Source organism: Alligator mississippiensis, unplaced genomic scaffold (assembly GCF_030867095.1).
Source record: "Alligator mississippiensis isolate rAllMis1 unplaced genomic scaffold, rAllMis1 scaffold_20, whole genome shotgun sequence".
Classification (NCBI taxonomy): domain Eukaryota; kingdom Metazoa; phylum Chordata; order Crocodylia; family Alligatoridae; genus Alligator; species Alligator mississippiensis.
In genome coordinates this window covers 160,944-167,500 of record NW_026775405.1, presented here as the reverse complement: position 1 = coordinate 167,500, position 6,557 = coordinate 160,944, and positions in this window count along the sequence as shown.

Here is a 6,557-nt window from a genome sequence, read left to right as displayed (position 1 = left end):
CCTGCTCCTGCTGCTTTGTTTGTTTGGTTTGTTTGGTTTGTTTGGTTTGTTTTTTCTTTCTGTTTGCTGCTGCCACTGTTACTGCTTTTGTTTGCTTTGGTTCCTGCACCAGTGGACCCCTGCGCACCCCAGAAGAGCACAGCCCAGCGCACCCCAGAGGAGAAGAGCACAGCCCAGCGCACTCCACAAGAGCACAGGCCAGCGCACTCCACAAGAGCACAGGCCAGCGCACTCCACAAGAGCACAGGCCAGCGCACTCCACAAGAGCACAGGCCAGCGCACTCCACAAGAGCACAGGCCAGCGCACTCCACAAGAGCACAGGCCAGCGCACCCTACAAGAGCACAGCCCAGCGCACCCCACAAGAGCACAGCCCAGCGCACCCCACAGGAGCACCCCTCAGAGTAGGCTTTTGTCGTGCTAAAAAAAGGTGGCGGCTGGGCTGCCTTTGTTCCCCTCCCCCGCCCTCCCCCCGGGTGTCTGCCCCATTTTGTGTGCGTCCTGTGCTCCACTCCCCGCTCCCGGTGTTTTGTGAAGGCCGAGCAGGCCAGCAGCGTGCCCCCCCCCTCCCCAGTGTGACCCTGTGTCCCGGCCGCCCTACCCCCGTGGTCCTCCCCCGGCACGGTGCAGCATGGAGGAGGTGCCTCCCCCCCCCCCTCCTCCCAAGCAAGGAGGGGGAGTTGAAGTTTGTGAAATGGCTGACCCCTGTCTCGGGGCCACCGGCCCCGGCACTGCCCCTGGCCCCGGCCCCGGCCCCGGCCCCGGCCCTAGAGCGGAGGGTGGGGGCAAGGGGAAGGGGAAAGGGAAGGGCTCCTCCTCGTCAGGGGCCTCCTCCGCAAAAGGGGGGGCGGGGAAAGGCAAGGGCCCCGCAAACCCAAAAGGCAGCCCGCCCCCTGACCCTGACCCAGCCGAGTCAGGCCCCGGCCCGAGTCCCGGCCCTAGCGCCGGCCCCGCAGCAGGAGCGCCCCCCCCCCGGGAGAAGGGCGGGGCGCGCAGTTACGCCGAGGCGGCCGCCGGCCGCGCAGCGGGGCCGGGCGGGGGGCCGGGCGCCAGCACCTCCACCGCCTGGGCGTCTTCGATCCCGGGGGGAGGGGGGGCCCCCTTCCCGGCACTCACCCGGAGAAATGGGGTGAGATGCTGGCTGCCCGAGCGGGAAGGGTCCGCCTTCGAACCTTACGTGCGGGCCCTAGCTCGGGTGGTGGGGGCCCCGAAAATTGTGGCGGCCTCCAGGTTCCACGGCAAGGGAGTATTCTTCCTTGCCACGGAGGCCGCCGCCCAGAAGGCGGTGGAGAGGGGGCTCACAGTGGACGGGGAGTACGTCCCCGTGGAGCCCCTAGAGGAGCCAGGGACCCGGGTGGTCCTTAGTTCGGTGCCCCCGTACCTCCCTAATTGGGCCCTCCTGCCCCGACTATCATCGCTGGGGAAGGTAATCTCCCCGGTGCTGCCCCTGGGTTTGGGGTGCCGGGACCCCACCCTGCGACACGTGCGCTCGTTCCGCCGGCAGGTAACGATCCAGCCGGCGGCGGGAGCGCAGCTGGGGGTGGAGGGATCCCTCCAGGTAATGTTTGGGGGGGCCCTGCACCGCATCTTCTTCACGGTGGGGGACCTGCGGTGTTACAAGTGCCGCGGGGTAGGGCACCTCCGCCAAGAATGCCCCTTGGGGCAAGCGCGGCGGCCACCGCAGGCCCCCGCCAGTGGAGGGGGGGGCCCTGCCACCGGCCCCCCCAGCCCCCCCGGCCCTGGCGGGAGCCCTGGCGGGAGCCCCCCAGCGGCAGAGCCCCCCTCGGCCTCGGCCTCGGCCTCGGCCTCGGCCTCGGCCGCAGTCACCGGGGGGCAGGGAGCAGGAGACGGGGAGAGGGAGGTAGGCCCCGAGCCGGGCCCAGTCCCGGCTTCAGCCCCAGCCCCAGCCCCAGCCCCAGCCCCAGCCCCGGCCCGGGGCCAAGCGTCCACCGCGGGCAAGCCTCCGGGCCATAGAGAGGACCACCCTGCGGGCGAGCGGGCGGGCCCCCCCCCCTCCTCCATCGGGGCGGGCCCAAAAGAGAAAGGCCGCGGAGCAGCTCGATCCCTCCCTAGAGGAGGGCCCCCCCTCGGACACAGGCGAGGAGGGGGAGGGGGCCGACGTGCAAAAGGCCCCCTCACCAGCCAGCAGAGCTGCTCCGGAAGACCCCCCCCCTCCCGAGAAAGTGCGGGTAATCCCCGTGGAGGAGGCCCCAGAAAGAGAGAGAGAGAGAGAGAGAGAAAGAGAGAGAGAAAGAGAAGGAGAGGAGGAGCCCATGCGGGAGGAGCCCCCTGAGCCTGCCATCGCGGAGGTAGGGCCCTCCCCAACAGCAACAGCAACAGCAACAGCAACAACAACAGAAACAGCACTAGCAGCTTCAACCTCAAGCTCAGCGCCCCTCCCCCCCCTCAGCGAAGAGACCCTGGGGCTCACCCCGGTGAGCTCCGGCACGGGTCCCGAGGGGGAGGCCCTCCCCGCCCCCAGTCAAGCCGCCCCTGCGGCACCTGACGGGGAGGAAGAGCAGGGGCCAGGTTCCCCCCCCCCCCACCCCCACCCCCACCCCCACCCCCAGCCAGGCCCCCCGCGAAGGGGCTGCAGATCTCCCTCGGGCCGAGTCGGAGAGCCAAGCGGACCGAGAGGTCCAGATGGAGGCCGAGGAAGCCTCCGCCGGAGGCGCGGCGGAGGCGGCGGAAGCCAGCCAGCCAGGCCCCACTGGACCTGACCAGGCTGAGGATGCGGGGGGGTCAGCAGGCAGCGTTGAGCCTGCAACCCCCCCAGCCCCAGCCCCAGCACCAGCAGCAGTCTCCAGGGAGGACCTGGTGGCCTTCTTGGAGCGGGAAAGCACCCGGCGCGCTCCGGCCCGGGTGCAGCTGGCCCTGGACTGCTGGGGCGACTTTAACAGCATCCTCGAGGCCACGAGGGCGCTGGTGAGGGAGGGGAAGGGGCCGAACAGATGCAACGCCCGGGTGTACACCCGGGCCCGGTCCATGTACGACGCCCTGACGGTGTACGGGCGCGGGGCCGGGTACCGGCTGGGCGTTGCCCTGCGCGAGCCCCCGGCCGAGCCATCGGAGCCCCCTCCCGCCAGCCATGACGTCGCTTAACATCGCGACCCTCAACGTCCGAGGCTGCAGGCAGGGTCTCCGGAGGAGCCAGGTGTTCTCCTTCCTGCGGGAGGGGGGCTACTCGGTGGCTTTCCTCCAGGAGACCTGGACGACTCCGGCCGACGCCGCCGCCTGGCGGCTGGAGTGGGGAGACGGGGTTTTCCTGAGTCACCTGTCGGCCACCTCGTGCGGGGTGGCCACCCTGTTCTCCCCGAGCCTGCGGCCGGAGATCTTAGAGGACGTTGAGGCGGTGCCGGGCCGCCTGCTCCACGTCCGGGCCCGAGCGGCGGGGACGGTAACGAACTTTGTGAACGTGTACGGCCCCGCCGCGGAACCGGACGCGGCGGATTTTTTCCGCCGGGCGGCCGACTACCTGGGCACCTTGAGCCCTCGCGAGAGCCTGGTCTTAGGCGGGGACTTCAACGTCACCCTCGAGGAACAGGACCGCTCGCGCAGGCAACGGTGCCGGGCCGCCGCGGACGCCCTCAGGGGGATCCTGGAGGAGCACTCCCTGGTGGACGCCTGGCGAGTCTGTCACCCCGACGGCCCCCCGGCCCCCACGTACGTGCGGGTGGGGGGGGAGCGGGCGAGCCACTCCCGGTTGGACCGGATTTACATCTCGCCCCGCGTGGATGCCCGAGCCGTGTCCTGCAGAGTGAGGCCGGCCCCCTTCAGCGATCACCATCTGGTGTGCGCCCGGGTGGCGTTTGGCCCCGGGCGGCGGGGGTCGGCCTACTGGCACTTTAACAACAGCCTGCTGGAGGACCCGAGCTTCGGAGCGGCCTTCCGGGAGTTCTGGTTGGCCTGGCGCGGGCAGCGGCAGTCTTTCCCCTCGGCTCGGGGATGGTGGGACGGGGGGAAGGCGCGCATCCGGCTCTTCTGCCGCAGCTACGCCCGGGGGCACACCCGGGAGCGGGAGGCGGCCATAGAGCGGCTCGAGCGGGAAGTGTTGGAGCTGGAGAGGCGCCTGGTCGCCGACCCGCAGGATCCGTCCCTCTGCGGAGAGTGCAGGGAGAGGCGGGAGGAGCTGAGAGCCCTGGAGGACCGCCGCGCACGCGGCGCGTTCGTCCGCGCGCGAGTCCACCTCCTGCGGGAGATGGACCGCGGCTCCCGTTTCTTCTACGGCCTGGAGAAGCAGAGGGGGGCCAAAAAGCACATCACTTGCCTGCTGGCGGATGATGGCACCCCCCTCTCGGCCCCGGGAGAGCTGCGAGTTCGCGCGAGGGCCTTCTACGGAAGGCTCTTTTCCCGGGAGCCGACCGAGGCGACGGCCCGCAGCGCGCTCTGGGAGGAACTGCCGCAGGTGGGCGCGGGCGACCGTGACCGGCTGGAGGCTCCTCTCACCTTGGCCGAGCTCACGCTCGCCCTCCGTCTCATGCCCGGCAACAAGGCGCCGGGGCTGGACGGGCTCACCACGGAGTTCTACCGGGCCTTCTGGGACGTGCTCGGCCCGGACCTTGCCGCGGTCTGGGCCGAGGCCGAGGCTCGCGGGGAGCTCCCCCTGTCGTGCAGGAGGGCGGTGTTGACTCTCCTGCCGAAGAAGGGAGACCTCCGCGACCTGAGGAACTGGCGTCCCGTGTCCCTCCTCTGCACGGACTATAAGGTGGTGGCGAAGGCCGTCTCGCTGCGCCTGCGGTCCGTGCTGGCGGACGTGATCCATCCCGACCAGACGTACACGGTGCAAGGTCGCTCCATCTTCGACAACCTGTACCTGGTGCGGGACCTCCTGGAGCTGGCGCGCCGGGAGGGCCTGTCGTTCGGCCTGCTCTCCCTCGATCAGGAGAAGGCGTTCGACAGGATGGACCACGGGTATCTGACGGGCACGCTGCGGGCCTTCGGCTTCGGACCGCGCTTTGTGCGGGCTCTCCAGGTACTGTACGCCTCCGCGGAGTGCCTGGTTAAGCTCAACTGGTCCCTGACGGAACCCATCCCGTTCAGGCGGGGGGTGCGTCAAGGCTGCCCGATGTCGGGCCAGCTGTACGCGCTAGGCCTGGAGCCCTTCCTGTGCCTCCTGCGGAGGCGGGTGGCCGGGTTGGCGCTGCGGGAACCGGCGCTGCGGCTGGTCCTCTCGGCGTACGCCGACGACGTGCTCCTCGCGGTCCAGGGCCCGGAAGATCTGGAGCGGGTGGCGGCCTGCCAGGCGGTTTATTCGGCGGCCTCCTCCGCCCGGGTCAACTGGGCCAAGAGCTCCGGGCTGACGGTGGGTGCCGGGTGGCAGGTGGGCTCGCTCCCACCCGCGCTCCGGGGCATCGAGTGGAGCGCGGGCCCGCTGCTCTACCTGGGGGTCTACCTGAGCCCCACGGACCCCTCCCCCCCGCAGAATTGGGCAGACCTAGAACTGAGGGTGGCGAGGCGGATCGGGGCGTGGACGGGGCTGCTGCGGTGCCTGTCCCTCCGGGGCCGGGCGCTGGTGTTGAACCAGCTGATCCTGTCCATGCTCTGGTACCGCTTCAATACCCTCCCCGTGCCCCCCGAGGTTCTTGCCAGGCTCCAGAGACGGGCGCTGGGGTTCTTCTGGCCAAGACGGCACTGGGTCTCTGCACGGGTGCTGACCCTCCCCTTGCGGGAGGGGGGGCAGGGCCTGGTGTGCCTCCGCAGCCAGGTCCTGACGTTCCGCCTCCAGGCCCTGCAGAGACTGCTGTACAGTGACGGTAGCCACGCGGCGTGGAGCCTGTTGGGGCGCGCCTTCCTCCGCCGCCTCCGGGGGCTCCGATACGACCGGCAGCTCTTCTTCCTGCGCGGCCTGGAGCTCGTGCGGGTGGCGGGGGAGCTGCCGGCCTTTTACCGAGACCTCCTCAAGGCCTGGGGGCTGATCTCCGCCTCCAGGTCTCCGTCGCGGGTGGCCAAGGACGGCGACCTGCTGGCCGAGCCGCTGTTCTTTAACCCGCAGCTGGCGGTCCCGGCGGCAGCCTCGCCAGAGGCCTCCCTGAGGATGGCCCGGGTGGGCGTCACCCGGCTCGGAGACCTCCTGGACTACGACGAGCGAGGATGGCTGGGCCCCGCGGCGCTGGCCCGGCGCACGGGCCTGACCATAGGGCGTGCAACTTGCTCGCGCCTAGTCCGGGAGGTGAAAGCTGCGCTGCCCGCAGACGCCCTTGCCTACGTCGAGCGAGTCCTGCGAGAGGGCGGTCCCCGCCCTCCCGAATCCCCCAGCCCGGCGGAGTTCCTGATAGGGCCCGCCCAGCGGCCGGCCCCGAGGCACTCCGCCCCTCACCACCTCTGCAGGCTGGGGGACACCCCGCCGGTCCGCTTCTCGACGGCCCACCGGCGCCAGCTCTACACGCTCGTCCGCAGGACGCTCCACCACGCCGCCCTCGCGTCCCGCCAAGACACCCAATGGCGGGACTACTTTGGCGAGGGCGTGGCCGACGGTCCCCGGTGGCTCAGCGTCTACTCGGAGCTCGTCCCGAGAGCCGCCGGGGACCTAGGCTGGCGGCTCCTTCACGGGGCCGCCGC